This window comes from Panthera onca, chromosome A3 (genome assembly GCF_046562875.1).
Source record: "Panthera onca isolate mPanOnc1 chromosome A3, mPanOnc1 haplotype 2, whole genome shotgun sequence".
Lineage (NCBI taxonomy): Eukaryota > Metazoa > Chordata > Mammalia > Carnivora > Felidae > Panthera > Panthera onca.
The window spans coordinates 36,052,363-36,071,167 of record NC_138341.1 but is presented as its reverse complement, the minus strand read 5'-3'; the positions used below and the strand labels follow the sequence as shown (position 1 = coordinate 36,071,167).

Here is an 18,805-nt window from a genome sequence, read left to right as displayed (position 1 = left end):
CTGGGACTGTTACTTTACTCTCAGAAGAGATTCAGGTCACTAATCAGTTGGCCTTAAAATACAGAGATTATTCTGGATTATCTAGGTTGGCCCAATGAAATCACATGAGCCCTTAGAAGCAGAAGAGAAAAGCAGAAGAGGAGGTGAGAGATTGGAAGGAAGCCCAGGAAGGGCTCAATGTGCCTGGCCAGGATGCTAATACCTTGAAGATAGAGGGGAACTTCAAGGAACTGAATTCTGCCAACACTCTGAATGAACCTAGAAGCAAATTCTTCCCCCACAACCTCCAGAAAGGAAGACAGCCAGGCCCACTCCTTTGTTTCAGCCATGTGAGACTCGGGGCATCATCTCATGTCTATATATTGTCTCATATGAGATACTAAAAGGATGTTGCTTTAAGCTCCTAAATTTGTGGCAATTTGTTACACCACAATAGAAAATGAATGCAGGACACCAGCCTGCATTTCAATGCGAGAGTCCAGTTCTGGCCGTGAGGCTGGCCTGCAGTGAGAACACCATGTGGCCCCTGTTCCTTCGTGGGCATGCCAGGCACTGGTTGCCACCACCCACCTGTTTTGATTGTCCCCACACAGTTCTAATATCACATCCCCTGCAAGCCCTTCCTCCACTTCTCCCAGCCTGTGGGTCACTTCCTCTCTGTGGTCCCATGCTCTTCATGAAAACAACCACAAGCTGCCTCAGTTCTTCTATTCTTATATCCCATCCCACCCCACTAGGCCACAAGCACCTGGCCGAGGAGGGGGCAGAAAACTTTCATCGTTGAATCCCCACCTCCTGGGGATGGTAAGTAGGTGAAATGCCAAAGCAGAATTCACACCAGCTTGTCACCAATGACCCGTGTCTACAGGATGTCTGAAATAGTTCTTAGAATGTTTATTGTGAGGATCACCATAAAACTCTGCATGCTCTTGAGAAAAGACAATTATTCTGTTTCTATCCTAAGTGGTGACTGATAATATGTAAAATGGCATATCTTTTTTTGTATAATGTAAATGTATTCATTGTAAAGAGTTGAAACAACTAATCAAAGATAACCACCATTAGCCAGTTTTGGTGATCTTCCTTCTCTACATCTCTCTTTACCTGCATACACTTGAACATGCTTGTGTGCAGCTCTGTGCAAATGAAAAGTACTCCTACCCTGAAGACACTGCTGACCCCCGACCTACTATCCACACCCTGCCGACCCAGGAACCCAGACTCGGTCAGGCCGCCACCCCATCTCCCACTAGAGGATGATCCTGTTTGGTTTAGGCCAATGTACACAGGGTGTTTTCCTGGCAACAGTTGATCGGTCTCAGGGAAATATGTGACTCAAGTGAGCTCAGCCTGGCTAAAAAGAAGCTATGGCCCCCAAGGAGAGGCTTCTTTCTCTCTCTTCCCTCCCCTTGTCCTATGAATGTAATATAAAAAACATGCATTCCCAGCAGCCACTGGCAAGCACCTTACAGTCACCCTCTGGTAAGGATGACTGTGCAAGGTGGCACGGTAGACAGGTGCAAGCAGCCGGGTCTCTGATGGCCTCATGGAAAGACTAGATTTTGGCACCTTCCTCCCCAGAACCACCTGACCTTTGAACTTAGAATTACGTGAGCTATATTATACAGCCCAGGAGACAGAATGAACTTGGTCTGTATGGCTGATAGGAAAGAAATCTACAAGATGTTAGACGAGGGTGGGGGGAGTACCCTCCATAAATTTTGGTATCTTTTGTATAAGTTTTTAAAGGATGCATATACCTATATTTTCTGATAAATGAATAAAATATTTCCCTAGAAGCATCCATAAGGAAACTGTCATCAGTGCTGAACTTTTGAGCACACAGCAGGGAGTAGAAACTTGAAGGGAGAGAGGCCTTTTCCTCTTACATTTTCCTACAAGGTTTCATTTTTCACTATATTTCTATTTTACTTTTATGACAATATACAGTAAAATCAACAGGGATGTACAGATAGAGTTTAAATAGCAATTTTGTCTATTTAATGAAAAGAAAAACATTTTCTGTAATGGAAAAAAATTAACATTCCGGTAGTTGCACCAGAGAAAGCCTGTTCCTGGCAGCATCTCTCCTGGTGGAGAGAATGCACCCCTGCGGGGTAAGAATGAATCAGATTTAGAAAGCACAGCCTTTAGATGCCAATTCCCTAAAAGCGCACCCCGTAACAGTCCTTTAAGGGTACTGTAAACCTTTCCTGGGGCTGTCATAACAAAATACCACGGACCGGGGGGCTTAAACAATAGAAATTTGCTTTCTCATAGTTCTGGCATCTAGAAGTCAAGATCAAGGTGTTGGAGGGTGGGTTTCATCTGAGGTCTCTCTCTTTGGCTTGTAGATGGCCGTCTTCTGCCTGTGTCCTCACAATGTTTCCTCTGTGCATGTCAGCATCCAAATTTCTACTTCGTACAAGGACAGCAGTCTTGACTTTGACATATGAATCTGGTTGGGGGGGGGCGGGGGGGGGCACAATTAAGCCAATAACAGGCACTGATTACCATCCCCACTTTAGAGCCAAGGAAACAGGCTCAGAGAGGAGAATCAACGTGCCCCAGGCCACACAGCTTCAAAGTGGTGGCACTGAGGTCACAGACCCAGAACTACTGGCCCAGAGGCTCGGAATTACCACTCTGCTCTGTATAGGAGTAGCTATTAGGTAGTTTCCATTGAGAAAGTAAAGTAAGTCCATATTTAACCAAAGGATCTGCCTAATTCTGTTTGCCAGTTATCTCCTAGAATCCCATGAGATTTGGCACAATGTTTTAAACACTGCAGTGCAGTGATCAGGATATAAGGGTCATAGTTGACAGTAGAGGGTGAATCTTCTCAACTCATTGACGTGCCAGTGCGCCTGCAAGGCGCACACTGTCTTTGACCCCTCTCTTTCTCCTTCCTCTTATTCCCTCTGTCCCAGCCTCATTGCCCTCCTTTCTGATTCTCAAACATTCCACAAGGGCTTAGCTCCAAGCCATTCCCTGAACCTGGGTTACTCACTCCTCAGCACCCACCTGCCCAACTCCCCATCCATCCCTTCTAGTGTTTGTTCAGATCCCACTTTCTCAGGGAAATGGGCCCTGACCATCTTACTTAATTCTTCAATCCACTCCTGCCCTCCTGCTGCCCTCCTTTCCTGATCTTTTACTTTCCTGCATTGCCCTTCTCACCTCTGCCATGCCAGATTATTTTTAATCTCTTATGTTTCTTATTTAGTGTCTGTTTATGCTTGATAGAGTTTAATCTCCATAAGGGTGGAAATCTTTATTTTGTCCACAAATATTTCCCAAGCTGCTGCAACAGTGTCTAGAAAATAGAAGGTTTTCTAAAAATTTTTTTTAATGTTTATTTATTTTTGAGACAGAGAGAGACAGAGCATGAACAGGGGAGGGTCAGAGAGAGGGAGACACAGAATCTGAAACAGGCCCCAGGCTCTGAGCTGTCAGCCCAGTGCCCGACACGGGGCTTGAACTCACGGACCGCGAGATCATGACCCGAGCTGAAGTCGGCCGCTTAACCAACTGAGCCACCCAGGCGCCCCGAAAATAGAAGGTTTTCAATAGGTATTAGTTGAGTGAGAATTTTTAGAAGTGGTGGGAAATGGTTTCAATCAATCCCTTGCAATTAACCACAGAAAAGAGGGTGTATGAGGCTGTTCTGTGCCTCGGGTTCCAAAAGGACACTATTTTCTCAAGGCTCCCTCCTCCCCTCCTTTAGGAAGCCCAGAGCCCCATTTTGTATCTTGCCTGTGCCCTGATGGGGAGATGATCACTTGTTTATTCTCCCTCACACAGAAGGGCCGTTGCCAGAGCTGCAGTCTAACCTAGCTATGTATCCTTGGAACCATGAGAGATTCCAAAAATAAAGTCTGCAGCCTAAAATGCTGGTTTGTTAAAAATCGAGAAGTTTATAAATGGAGGCCCAGTACTAGAAGAGAAAAAAACTATAGGGACAGAAATCTAATCAGTGTTTCCCAGGAACACTGGAAGGAAGGGATTTCACTGCAAAGGGATCATAAACTTTCGGGGTGTTGGAAATATTTTATATCTTGATTGTGCTGGCTCATACATCGGTCACATCTTGTTGAATTATAAAAAGGGTAAATTTTACTGTGTGTCAAGTATGCTTCACTAAATTTGACCTACAAAGATACTATGGAGGTGGGGCATCGTGTAAGAACAAGATGTAACAGGACTGGCCATGAGTTGAGGAGGATGAGTGATGAGTACACCTACCTGTTTCTGTATATACTTGAAATTTTCCATATTGAAAATTTTAAAATAAAACGCATCTAACAAATACATGCAAGCAACAGAAAGCAATAAAACTGTACTGAAAAAAACTAAAGAGGATTGGTTTTCAATAAGGGTATCAAGACCAGTAGGTGGGGGAAAGACCACTCACTTTAACAAATGGTGCTGGAACAAGTGAATATCTGCATGTAAAAGAATGAAAGTGGGCCTGGCTGGCTCAGTCGGTTAAGCATCTCACTCTTGATTTCAGCTCGGGTCATCATCCCAGGGTCGGTTAAGCATCTCACTCTTGATTTCAGCTCGGGTCATCATCCCAGGGTCATGGGATTGAGCCCCGTGTTGGGCTCTGTGCTGAGTGTAGAGCCTGCTTGAGGTTCTCTGTCTCTCCCTCTGCCCTTCTCCCCTGCTTGCATATGTGCTGGTTCTCCCTCTCTCTCTATCTCTCTAAAATAAATAAAACAAAATAAAAAATAAAATAAAATAATGAAAGTGGACACTTAATTCACTCCACATATAAATATTAACTCAAAATGAATCCAAGACTTACATTAAAAAGCTAAAACTATAAAATTCTTAGAAGAAAGACACAGGGGCAAATCTTTATGACCTTGGATTTGGCAATGGGTCCTTTAATATGGCACCAAAAGCACAAACAACCAAAGAAAAAATAGATAAATAAAAAATAGATAAGTAAGACTTCATCAAAATGCAAAACTTTTGTGCATGAAAGAGCACTGAGTGCTTTTTTTTGAATGTTATCAGGCCACTTAGCTTTTTTTTTTTTTAACATTTATTCATTTTTTGAGAGACAGAGTGTGAGATGGGGAGACGCAGAGGGGGAGGGAGATGGAGACACAGAATTTGAAGCAGGCTCTGAGCTCTGAGCTGTCAGCACAGAGCCCGACACGGGGCTCGAACCCACGAACTGTGAGATCACCACCTGAGCTGAAATCAGCGGCTTAACCGTCTGAGCCATCCAGGCCCCCCCAGGCCAGTTAGGCTTTTTGAAAGACCTACATTAGTACCTGTTTTCACTAACCAAAGAGGATTTTCATTTTTATGAAAAAGATGAAAAGCAAAAATAGCATTCAGCATTGGTTTTGCAATGAGCTGTTGCAGAGGCAGTACGTAGCCCAAGCAGCGAGGGTGTCCCTCCCAAACTCCTTCCGTAGGAACTACACTCAGAGTCTCAGCATCCGGCCACCATAGTTATGAACTCTTTCTTTGAACATAAGTGCTTTATCTCAACTTACTTTGTACATCCATTAGCAAGATGTGTCCTAAAGTATCTGAAAAGGCTGAGAGATTATTTCTGGGCCCAAGAACGCTCAAAACTTTTTCCATAGAAGTTGACTTTTAAACAACATGGGTATGAACTGTGTGGGCCCACTTATACACAGATTTTTGGAGGGATAAATACAGCATGGTACTGTAAATGTATTTTCTCTTATGACTTTTCTTAGTAATATTTGTTTCTAGCTCACTTTATTATTAGAATATAGCATATAATACATGTAACATGCAAAATATGTGTTAATCAACTGTTTACGTTATCGCTAAGACTTCCAGTCAACAATAGGCTCTTAGTACTTATGTTTTCAGGGAGTCAAAAGTTATACGTGGATTTTTGACTACATGGGGGGTTGATGCTCCTCACTCCCATGTTGCTCAAGGGTCAACTATAAATTAATAGTAACCACTTCTTCACTTTACGCCATTTCAGATTTCATAGGAATATTCTGGTTTGGGGTAGTGGGAAAAATCTGTATCTGATAAGGGTCTAGTATTCAAAACATATAGAGAACTCTTACAACTCATCAATAAAAAAAACAAACAAACAGGAACCCCATTTTTTCAAATGCTTTGAGAAAGGACTTTTTTTCCAAAGAAGGTAAAGAAATGGATACAACACTTGAAAATATTCAACATTATTCATTGTTAGGAAAATGCAAATCAAAATCACTATGATATACCACTTCACATTCAGGAGGATATCCATAACAAAACAAAAAAGTAGAACAAAGTTGGAGGACTCACATTTCCTGATTTTTAAAATTACTACAAAGCTACATTAATCAGCGTGGTACTGGCGTAAGGACAGACAGATAGATCAAAGGAATAGAATACAAAGTCTGAAAACAGAGTCTTGCATATATGATCAATTGATTTTCAACAAGGGTCAAGACCATTCAACGAGAGATGACAGTCTTCTCAACAAATGGATATCCACATGCAAAAGAATGAAGTTGGATCCTTACCTCATAACATATATAAAAATTAACGTGGGGCGCCTGGGTAGCTCAGTCGGTTAAACATCTGACTTTGGCTCAGGTCATGACCTCAAGGGTTGTGGGTTCAAGCCCCGTGTCAGGCTCTGTGCTGACAGCTCTGTGTCTCCCTCTCTCTCTGCTCCTCCCCCACTCACACTCTGTCTCTCTTTCTCTCAAAAATAAACATTACAAAAAATTTTAAAAATAAATAAACAAAAATTAGCACAAAATGGATCAAAAACCTAAATGTAAGAGATAAAACTATAAAATTTTTAGAGAAGAACATATGGGAACATCTTTATGACATTGGATCTGCAATGATTTCGTGGATAGGACACCAAAAGCTCAGGCAACAACAAAAATAGGCAAATTGGACAAAATGTAAAACTTTTGTGCCTCAAAGGATATTATTAAGATTGTAAAAAGACAACCCCCAGGATAGGAGAAGATATATGCAAAGTGTATATCTGATAAGGGATTAATATCCAAAATATATAAAGAGCCATTAAATTCAACAACAAAAACAACAAAAAAACAACCCAATACAAAATGGGCAAAAAAACCCCCTTGAATAGACTTCTCTTCAAAGAAGATATACAAATGGCCAATAGGCACATGCAAGTATGTTTAACATCATTAATAGGGAAATGCAAATTAAAACCACAATGAGATACTACCTCATACCCATGAGGATGGCTATTAGAAAAAAGAAAAAGAGAGGAAGAAAGAAAGAAAGAAAGAAAGATAAAATAAGGAAGGAAGGAAGGAGGGAGGGAAGGAAGGAAGGAAAAGAAAGAAAGGAAAGAAGGAAGGAAGGAGGGAGGGAAAGAAAGAAAGAAAGAAAGAAAGAAAGAAAGAAAGAAAGAAAGAGAAAGAAAGGGAAGAAGGAAGGAGGGAAAGAAAGAAAGAAAGAAAGAAAGAAAGAAAGAAAGAAAGAAAGAAAGATAAAATAAGGAAGGAAGGAAGGAGGGAGGGAAGGAAGGAAAAGAAAGAAAGGAAAGAAGGAAGGAAGGAGGGAGGGAAAGAAAGAAAGAAAGAAAGAAAGAAAGAAAGAAAGAAAGAAAGAAAAAGAAAGGAAAGAAGGAAGGAAGGAGGGAAAGAGAAAGAAAGAAAGAAAGAAAGAAAGAAAGAAAGAAAGAAAGAAAAAGAAAGGAAAGAAGGAAGGAAGGAGGGAAAGAGAAAGAAAGAAAGAAAGAAAGAAAGAAAAAGAAAGGAAAGAAGGAAGGAAGGAGGGAAAGAAAGAAAGAAAGAAAGAAAGAAAGAAAGAAAAATAAAATAAGGAAGGAAGGAAGGAAAGAAGGAGGGAAGGAAGGAAGAGAAAGAAAGGAAAGAAGGAAGGAAGGAGGGAGGGAAAGAAAGAAAGAAAGAAAGAAAGAAAGAAAGAAAGAAAAGAAAGAAAGAAAGGAAGGAAGGAAGGAAGAAAGGAAGAAAACAGCAAGTGTTGGGAAAGATGTGGAGAAATTAGAATAATGGTGTATTGCTAGTGGGAATGTAAAATGGGGCAACCTCTGTGGAAAACATGGTGGGGGTTTCCTCAAAAAGCTAAACATAGAATGACCATATGATCCAGCAATTCCACTTCTAGGTATATGTCCAAAAGATCTGAAAGCAGGACTCTTAACATATACCTGGATACCAATGTTCACAACAGTAGTATTCATAATAGCCAAAAGGTAGAATGAACAAACCACATGTGGTATTTACATATACTATAGAATATTATTTAGTTGTAAAAAGGAATTAAATTCTGAAACATGCCACAATATGGGTAAACTGTAAAAATGTCATGTTAAATGAAATAAGCCAGAGACAAAAGGATAAATACCGTATGATTCCACTCATATGAGGTACCTAGAATAGGTACATTCATAGAGATAGAAAGTGTAAGAGACGCTACCAGTTGTTGGAGTAAGGGAGAAGGGAGAGTTATTCAATGGGACAGAGTTTCCATTTGGGATGATGAAAAAGATCTGGAAATGGATAGAATGGCTACACAACATTGCGAATGTACTCACTGCCACTTAAAAATGGTCAAAATGGTCAATTGAATGTTATGTACATTTTTTTTTTTTTTTTTTTTTTTATTTTTTTATTTTTGGGACAGAGAGAGACATAGCATGAACGGGGGAGGGGCAGAGAGAGAGGGAGACACAGAATCGGAAACAGGCTCCAGGCTCCGAGCCATCAGCCCAGAGCCTGACGCGGGGCTCGAACTCACGGACCGCGAGATCGTGACCTGGCTGAAGTCGGACGCTTAACCGACTGCGCCACCCAGGCGCCCCGAATGTTATGTACATTTTGCCACAATAAAAAATTTCAAGAATATTACCTACATTACAGTTCAGTCTTTGTGCTGTAAAATTCTATGGGCCTTGACAAATGCTTAAATTTCTTGTATCCATCATTACCGTATCATATGGAACAACTTCATCACCCTAAAAAATCCACTGTACTTTATCACCCCCCAGAATCCACTGTGCTTCACCTACTCAACACTTCTCCCACCCCCAAACTTATGGTAACCACTGATCTCTTACCGTCTCTATAGTTTTCCCTTTCCCAGAATGCTATGGAGCTAGAATCATGCAGCATGTGGCCTTTCAGAGCAGCGTCTTGCGCTTAGCAATACGCATTTAAGGTCAATCCATGTCTTTTCATGGCTTGACAGCTCATTTCTTTTTATTGTTAAATGATATTCCATTGTGTGGGTGGAGCACAGCTTGTATATCCTTTCACTTATTAAATGACATATCAGTTGCTTCCAAGTTTTGGCAGTAATGAATGAGGCTGCTGTAAACATTCATGGGCAGTTTCACGTGGACATAGTTTCAAATCAGTTGGGTTTCTCTTTCATTTTTTTACTCTTAAGTTAACATATAAAATTAACTTTAAAAAGTCTGTAATTTTATAAGTTTTAACACACATACAGATTTGAGTAACCACCACTACCACCGGGATACAGAAAGTTCCATGACCCTAAAAAACTCCCTTGTGCTACCTCTTTGTGTAAAGGTCAAGCCCTTCTCCTTCCTGAACCTCAGCAACCACTGATATGTTCTCCTATAGTTTTGCCTTTTCCAGACTGTCATATACATAAAGTCATATAGCTTTGAGTCTGGTTTCTTTCACATAGCCCAATGCTTTAGAGATGCATCCCTGTTGCTGCGTGCATCAAGAGTAATTCCTTTTTACTGTTGGGTGTTGTTGGACTGTACAGATGCCCCATAGTTTATTCATCCATTCACCCATGAGAGGACATGTGGGTCTTTTCCAATTTTGGGCTACTATGAATAAAGGTGCTAAAAACATTAATGTACAGATTTGGGGTAAATATAAATTTTCATTTCTCTAGGGCAAATATCTAGGAATGGAATTGCTGGTCACCTGGTCAGTGACTTCACAAAAGATTGATAAACTGTTCTCAGAGTCACTGTACCATTTTACATTCCCACTGGCAATGATGTGTAAGTTTCCCATTCTCAGAGTCCCCGCCAACATGCTTGGTGTTGTCATTTGAAAAATGTCTTAGCTGTTCTAACAGGTGTGCAGTGTTATCTCATCGCGGTTTTACTTTGCATGTCCCTAATGACATTGCACATTATTTCATGCACCTGTCTCCTGTACATCCTCTCTGGTAAAGTGCCTGTTAAAATCCTTCCCAATCTTTTATGTCTGTTGGTTTTCTAGTGTTGAGTTTTGAGAGTTCTTTATGTATTCTGCATATCGTTTTCATTGGATATGTGATTTTTAAATATTTTCCCCAGTCTTTGGCTTGTGTTTTTATTGTCTTAACAGTATCTTTGGCAGGGCAGAGTTGTGTAATTTTGATCAAGTTCCATTAATAATTGTGCTTTTGGTATCATAATAAGAATTCTTGGCCTAACCCAAGTTCATAAAGATTCTCTGTTATGTTTTCTTCCAAAAGTTGATAGTCTTATGGTTTATATTTAGACCTATGATACATCTTGAATCAATTTTATATACAGTGTGAGTTGAGGTTCAAGATTCTTATTCTACTTATGGATGTCCAGTTATCCAGCACCATTTGTTGAAGACTGTCCTATACCTATTGAACTGCCCTCCAATCCTGGTCAAAAATCAATTCACCGTATTTACGTGGGTTTATTTCTGGAATTTATTCTGTTCTATGTTGGCATCTTCTAAAAGTTGAAGCAAAGAAAGATCTTACGCCAACTGTACCTGTGAGCAAAAGGTTAACAAAAATCCTCTGTACAGTCAAAACTGACCTTGGGTTAACTTTCTAGAAACCTCACAGAGCTGGAGCGTCTACACTCTTTGTGGTAAAAATGAGCCCAGATCGGTAAAGTGCCTCTGGATTACCAGGACCATGAATGGTGTGTAAGTGCCTGGCAGGGGGCCGTGGCTCTGGGCTTCCCTGAGTGTCGTGACATGTGAGCGGGACCTGTGGCCCTGGAGGCTCCGCCTGCAGAACCACGTGCAGGATACTTGCTCCTAGTTGGGACGTGAGCTTGGCCCTGACACCCACCTTTGTGATCTCGTTCTCTCACATTTAATCTTCCACTAGGACTGCTCTGTGCACAGCTGCGAGACTACTGCTGAAGAAACACACCCGACTGCCAGGTCCGGACCTCTATCCTTCTCAGTGAACCCAGCGCCACGCGTGGGCTATTCCAGGTACTGAATATGATTGCCTCGTGAAACCTAAGACCAGCCGCTGGTGGGCATTACAGTAACCAACTAATTCTGCCTTGTACCAGTTCATGTAATACATCTACTTCACTGTTAAAATACCCAGTGGTCGAGAATATAGATTTGTTTGAGATCTGCGTGCAATTAGAAAAATAGTTATACCTTACTTCCTAATAATGCCTAACCTAAACATCATCCTCTCCTCACTGTAATAGATTTGTACTTGTCTTTGTTCAGTGTCTCAAGGGAGTAAAATAGTCAACATTATTTGCTTTCACCCAGGAAAATTAATAATTCACTTGGACCCAGGAATCCACTGACGCCTCATCACAGTTAAACCAAGACTCAAAGGAGATGCTATTCCCTAGGTGATCGCTCTGACCCTATATGTAAATGAGCTCTTCTGAGGTCCCCTGATGTGATGACTCTAAGACTCACTTTAAGTATCTGCCCACTGACGTGCCAAGACACATCAGCTGACGGAAGGACAGTATCTAAGAAAAGATCGCAAATTCATCAAAATTACCCACAACCAACCACCAGAAGACAGTAAGAAGGATTTCTGAGACTAACTGGGTATCATGTGCAATGCGTTCCAAACTTTTCTGAAACAGCAAGGACTTGATACCATTTGCCTAAATCAAACCCTTTAGAATCTCCTTCATGGAATGGAAAAAGCAGAGATGGAAAAGACTTGCTGTGGTCTCACAACTTTCATCTACAGTCACCTGAACTGCATCTCCCAGATTACCATAAAGCTTTCTTTTCATATGTACATGAAAGGAAAGGTGAGCTGACATCTAAAGCTGTTAACACACGGCGCGTATCAAAGATCCATGGTCTATTATTAACCTGTCTTTTGACCCAGTAGTTAAGGCATATCCCATTTGTCTCAGAGCAAATTCAGCCTTAGCTAACCCAACAGACACATCTCCAGATCTCATACTGGAACTGTAAAATCTGATGGTACCACATGCAGGACAGTGCTTACTTCCAACTGAGATCATCTATTATTTTTCTGCTATTTAATTAACTAATTATGAAATACTGTTACCTTTTCCTCCTCAAGTGCTATTCTTTGTTGTAACACTCTAAAGTAGCAATTTATTATTTTTCCTGGAGGTATAAATAATATTTTGTAAATAGCCTCCTAGGGATTGTGATCCTGCCTATAAAATTTGGCCAACTTGAGGTGACCATCAACAATTAGAACCTCGCTTTGGCTGACACAATTAATGAGTCCAGCCCTTAGAGCTCAAGTAGTTAGTTATGGATAATAGAATAACCTTGGAGTTCGCACTATTACTAATACTCCATCTTTACCTAGATTTTGTTCCAGAGGTGGGATGGAACAATCCATCACCTAACTGAAGGAAAAAGGCAACCTGACTACTCAAGGTAGACTCAGGAAGTTGTTGGATTTGTCTTTAGGCCTGAGAAATACTGGGTCATGGTTTCTATGTGCTTTCCAGTCCCATCTTATAATATTCTTAATTATTCTTGTTTGTCTCATAGTTGTTCAATGTCTGTTGTCCAGAATCGCAAATGCACATCAATCAAAGACAAAACGAGATGAAAACATGTTGATTGATACTCAACTGATCATCAGACTTCTGGAAATGAAACCTCATCTTCAAGAAGAATCAATAACACTGGTAGAACTCTGCTTAATTCCTAGGGTATTTCCTGCAATTCTACCGGATGGAAGATTAAAAAGAGAGACTGAGGGAAAAAAATTGCTATCCTCCTACAAAAAAATTATCTGACCACAACAATGAATAACTACTATAACCAGCTTTAAATTCATCCTGATCAACCCATAACAACTTCATCCCAGCAGTTACACTTCTGAAAAAACAGCCAATTGGCAAGAGCCTCCTTTCAATGGAAAAACATCTGCAAGTTAGCCAGTCATCAAGAATCACTTGCTTTCACAGTTAAAAGTTAAAAAAAAAAAATCCTTAAACATTACTGCTTTTGAAAATCCACCAATCCCTGAACTCTGTGTGTCCCAAGAAAAAAAGGAGGCATAAGACTATTTGAAGAAAAAATGGCCAAAAGTTTTCTAAATTTGGTGAAAACTATTAATCCCACAGATTCAAGAGACTCAACACATTCCAAACAGAATAAACTTTTTAAAACTATACAAAATACATCATAACTGAATTGCTAAAACTTCTTGATAGTCTTAAAAGCAGCCAGAGGGGAAAAAAGACTCATTATATACAGATAAAGACTTTGTTTCCAAAATTAAGCAAGCCAGAAGGCAATGGAACATCTTTTTTCTTCTTCTCTTTTTTTTTTTTTTGAGTGAGTGCACGTGTGTGCAAGCAGGACCGGGCAAAGGGAGAGGGTGAGAGAGAATTTAAGCAGGCTCCCCGCTCAGCACAGAGCCCAACGTGAGGCTTGATCTCACGACTGTGAGATCATGACCTGAGCCGAAATCAAGAGTCTGAGGCTCAACCGACTGAGTCACCCACCCAGGTGCCCCATTCATTTTGTTTTTCATTTTTTTTTAATGAAGTTGACATGCAATGGTACACTAGCTTCAGGTGTACGACATAGTGAGTTGACTAGTGTATTTGTTATGCTGTGCTCCCCACAAGTATGGCTACCAATGGTCCCCATACAATGCTATTACAGTACCGACAATGGAACATCTCTAAAGTACTGCAAGAAAAAAGTGTCAACCTCAAGTATGCCTAACATCCACTCCTATACACTATACTGCCACTGTCTCTTGTCTACACTACTGGAATAGTTTCCTAACCAGTTTCCCTACGTCCATCCATGGCACTTTCCAATCCATTCTCCAACAGAAATCAGATTACTTTTATTAATATGCAAACAGAACCCTGTAACTCCCCTGCTCACAAAAATGGTGGTCTACTTCCCTCTCAGTAAAGTCCAAAGCCCTTGACATGGCCTGCAAGTCCTATCTACTTTTCCCCCCTCTCTTCCACTCCTGCCCCTCCAGTTCCCACTGAGTCAGCTTTTTGCAGCCTCAAACACTCACGAGTGCATCCTCCTGGTCAAGAGAAGAACTCTCCCTCCCATTCCTACTTGTGTGTCTCACGTCAGGTCCTAACTGCAAAGCCCATAGGAAACCTTTCTTGACAACTCCCATCCTCCCAAACCCAGTTAGGCTCTAATGTGTTCCCGTAAGCATGGTGCACAGTACTTTTTCATCTAAGCACTCGTCAGTGTTTGTAAGGCTATATTTATTTGTGTGAAGATTTGATTGTTGTCATTCTTCCTCCTAGACAGTAGGTCCTTGACATTGGCTCAGCATGGAATATGCAGCAATAAATATCTGGCATGTGGTATGCACTGAGCAAATACTTAGTGGAATAATGAGTGAATTATAGGTGACCATTTTACCTCAGAATTATGAGGAGATAGGCTGGTGTCTTCTTTACAGAAGAAGAATACAGAAGGTTTTTCCTGTTCTTTCTGAAAGGACTGTGGGAGACCATTCTACTGTGCACGTCTCCAGAATTAGAAACCACCGAGGCAGACTTGAAGAAGCTCATTATAGCTCCTGCCAAAGACAAGGATCAAGGCTCAGCCTTTGCCGTGGCATCGCTTTCACTCTTGCTTACGCACCAGGGAGGAAATGATTCACACTTGACAATCACACAATCTGGTGTATTTATTTTGCATGCCTACCTCCCCTAAGTCCCAGGCTCTTAGAATATATACTGGTGGAGGCAGGAAGAATTTTTCTTCCCACTTCCCAAAACTCAAGGGAAGAGAATGGGACACAAAGGATCCGGCAGTTAAAACTGACATACGGGGTTGGGGCGCATGGGTGGCTTAGTCGGTTAAGCATCTGACTTCAGCTCAGGTCATGATCTCGCGGTTTGTGAGTTCGAGCCCCACATCAAGCTCTGTGCTGACATCTCAGAGCCTGGAGCCTGCTTCAGATTCTGTGTCCCCCTTTCTCTCTGCCCCTCCCCCACTCACCCTCTGTCTCTGTCTCAAAAATAAATAATAATAAAAAAAAAAGTTTAAACTGACACAGAGGGCTGTGTGCTTGTGGCTCAGGGAAACAGGCCCAGCCTGAGTTCCACGGGCCCAGAACTCAAGGACCTACTGATATGAATGCGCCATGTTAATCATGGCAAAGTTCCACCCTTTATGGAGGCTTTAGGGTATAAAATGACTGCTTTGTTGCGTAGGGTCCTAGAGTTGCAGAGGAAATCAATTCCATTTATATACTTTAAATAAATTTATAAGCAATAAAGGTCTAATACTGTAAATGACAAAATCTTTTCCCTTGCCAAGCACTTCAAACAGCAAACTCAACAATGGCAGTTAATGTATCATTCAAAAGACACTCACACAGGGGTACCTGGGTGGTTCAGTTGGTTAAGCGTCTGACTCTTGATTTCAGCTCAGGTCATGATCTCACAGTTGTGAGATCGAACCCTGCATCAGGCTCTGTGCTGACAGTGTGGAGCCTGCCTCAGATTCTTCCCCACTCCTCTGCTTGTGTCCGCTCTTAAACGAACAAACAAACAAATAAATAATAAATAAACAACCTTAAAAAAAAAAAGTCATGTAATCAATTAACTCATTACACTTGACCATTCCACCTGTGAATCCAAATGTAATCATCACCTCAAAGCTGGTTGACCATAATCAAGTCTACAAAAATGCCCCATTGAAATAATGCACCCTGGGGGAAAAATACAGTCTCAAGCCAGGGACACACTGACTCTTTAAGAGGGATTTAAAGCCTTACACCCCTGCCTTCTTCCCAGCAGTTCTATTCTCCCGTCTGGCCAGCGTTTCCTCCTGCAAAATTAAGGGCATTTCTACTGTCTCTCCCAGCTCTATCCACCTAAGGTTTTCCCATATTCAAGGCCTGCTGCAGCATACATGTGCACATGATCTGGTTTATTTTTAGCCCACAGGCCACTCAGGGATGAGGTAAGAATTCCAAGCGAGGTTCAAATTTGCAATAATACCAGTGGCCCAAGTACACAACTTCAGGCTGCCAAAACTTGGTTTAAAAATATCTTAGAGCTACCGAATCACACCAAACTATTTTACAATGAGAAAACTGCGATCCAGAGAAATTTCATTTCTCCTGATTTTCCTACTCATCTTTCAAGATTCAGTTCAGCCACACACCCATAAGACTTCCCTGACCACTCCCTGCTGTCATCCACTCCAAATATTTACTGACTGTTAGGTGCCAGCCCCTACTGCGGGCACTTGAGATCCACCAGTATACAACTGAGACAAAAATCCTTCCCCTTGAATAGCTTACACTGTAGCTGGAGACAGGCAATAAACAATAAGTATACTAAATACAAATGGATAGTATAAATCCTACAGTAGGTGGAAGGCTATAAATACTGTGGAGGTGGAGAATAGAGTGGGGAAAAGGAGATCAGGAGGGCCGGGGCAGTGGGGGGGATTTGGATTGTGATTTTTTAAATAGTCACATAGGCCTTGTTGAGAAGGTGGCAGTTGACAAGAACCTAAAAGGGGTGAGGAAGTTAGTTATGCAGGCATCTGGGAGAAGAGCGTGTCAGGCAGGGGGACTGCCCATGCGAATATTCTTAGGTAGGAGTATGCCAGGCGAGCACAAGAAACCATGAGCACACGGGTGATGGGGAAGGGATGGGGAGGAACTGATCATGCAGACAGCTCTGGGGACCACTGCCAGGGCTTTGGCCACTGCACGGTTTGAGCAGAAGAGGGAGATGATCCGACTTCTGATCTCCAAGGTTCGCTCTGGCTGTTTCACTGAGAATAGAATGTGGTGGAAAGCGACAGAAGCACAGAAACCTGATGAGGGCTATTGCAGTAACTCAGGTAGGAGATGACGGCAGCTTGAAACAAATGGTAGCAGTGAAGGGAGACGTGGTGAGAAGTGGTTGAATTCTGCCCATATTTTGAAAATGTGACCAACAGAACTGGTTGACAGATTGGATGGACTATAACGAGAAAGAGTCTTTCTGAGGGTTTTCTTTTTTTAAGTCTCAGCTACATACTTACTAAATATTCCAATTCATCATAATGTGTCTTAATTTTTTCCCCATCTTTCACCCTGCACTAAGCTGAGGGAAGTCGTGCTGTAGCCACTTCCACATTCCCAATGCCTCCTGCAGCATTCCATACATATTTGCCAAATAAATGAACATTAAGCACGGCAGATGTGAGTTCACATTGGACCCGATACTGTCTTTAACATCTCTCTGCCAAGATGTGTTCTGCCTCGGGTATGAAAGTCCACTTGCTGGTTATCAATAGAGATGTGAGGTCAGTCCGGCCCCAATCTAACGAGTTCAGGCTCCACGGGCTGGTCTCCCTTTCCTGACCGCATTAGTTTTCTATTGCTGTGTAACAAATTACCACAAACCTAGCGACTTAAAACAATACACATTTATAATATCAACTTTCCATGGGTTAGGAGCCCAGCCACATGGGTCCTCTGTTGGGTTCTCGAAAGTCTACAATCAAGATGTCAGCCAGGCTGTGTTCTTACTTTGGGGGTGGAACCGGGGAAGATCCTGCTTCCAAGCTTATTCAGGTTGACAGGGCAGTTAATTTCCTTGGGCTGTAGAACTGAAGGCTCCATCTTTTTGCCAGCTGTGGGCTGGGGGCATCCTGATGTTCCTAGAGGCCACCTGCAGTCCTTTGCTATATGAGCTTCTTCCACATGTTCACATTCATCATCAAGCTGGTAAGGAGAGTCATCAGTCTGTTAAAAAGAAGTGTTATACACCATAAAGGAATCCCAGGAGTGACATCCCAGCACCTTTGCTTTATTCTGTTAGGTAGAAGCAAGTCACAGGTCCCACACTTGAGAAGAAATTACACAAAGGCATTGGGGGTCACCTTAGGGTCTGTCCACCAGAATGACTTCTATCATTAGAATTTTTTCACCATGCCAGCAATTCTGACCCACTACTAGTTCTGGCATAGCAGGGCCCTCTAGAACTCGCTGTCCAATACATATGTGACTAGTGTGACAGAAGAAGTGAACTTTGAACTTCTTTAAAACTTTAATGAATTTAGGGGCCTCTGGGTGGCTCAGTCAGTTAAGCATCCGACTTCGGCTCAGGTCATGATCTCATAGTTTATGGGTTTGAGCTCCACTATGGGCTCTGTGCTAAAAGCTCAGAGCCTGGAGCCTGCTTCAGATTCTGTGTCTCCCTCTCTCCCTCTATCCTTCCACAGCTTGTGCTCACCGTCTCTCAAAAATAAATAAACATTTTTTTAAATTTTTAATTAAATTTAAAAACTGATACTCAACTCAGTTATTGGAGAAATTTTTATGTGTCTTTGGAACAACCTGAGTATATATATCTTTTTCAACTAACTTTTATGAAATCTGGATACTAAGTATTTCCCCTGAAACTTTAGCGTTCAAATTGAGATGCGCTGTTAATTACAACATCTACATCAAATTTCAAAAACTGAGTACAAAAAATATCTCATTAATAATTTTTATGTTGATTACAGGTTGAAATGATAACATCCTGTATATATTGGGCTAAACAAATCATATTATTAAAATAATTTTCATCTCTTTTTCTTTTTTTTTTTTTTTAATGCGTTACCAGTTAATGGAGTGTTACATA

General features: G+C 41.4%; 1 long non-coding RNA gene across 3 annotated transcripts; it reads right to left on the bottom strand.

The window, feature by feature from the left end:
• Nucleotides 1-1,997: 1,997 nt before the first annotated feature.
• LOC132692212 (uncharacterized) lies at nt 1,998-18,372 on the bottom strand. Of its 3 annotated transcripts, XR_009616236.3 has the most exons (4): nt 17,707-18,372; nt 15,559-15,707; nt 14,586-14,745; nt 1,998-2,458 (listed from the first exon to the last, which is right to left on the bottom strand). It is a non-coding gene; the product is annotated as an uncharacterized LOC132692212 (long non-coding RNA). The 3 variants fall into 3 exon arrangements; XR_009616233.3 differs by lacking the exon at nt 1,998-2,458 and having other exon boundaries at nt 12,326-14,745; XR_013554746.2 differs by lacking the exons at nt 1,998-2,458; nt 17,707-18,372 and adding an exon at nt 15,952-16,286 and having other exon boundaries at nt 12,326-14,745.
• Nucleotides 18,373-18,805: the final 433 nt, after the last annotated feature.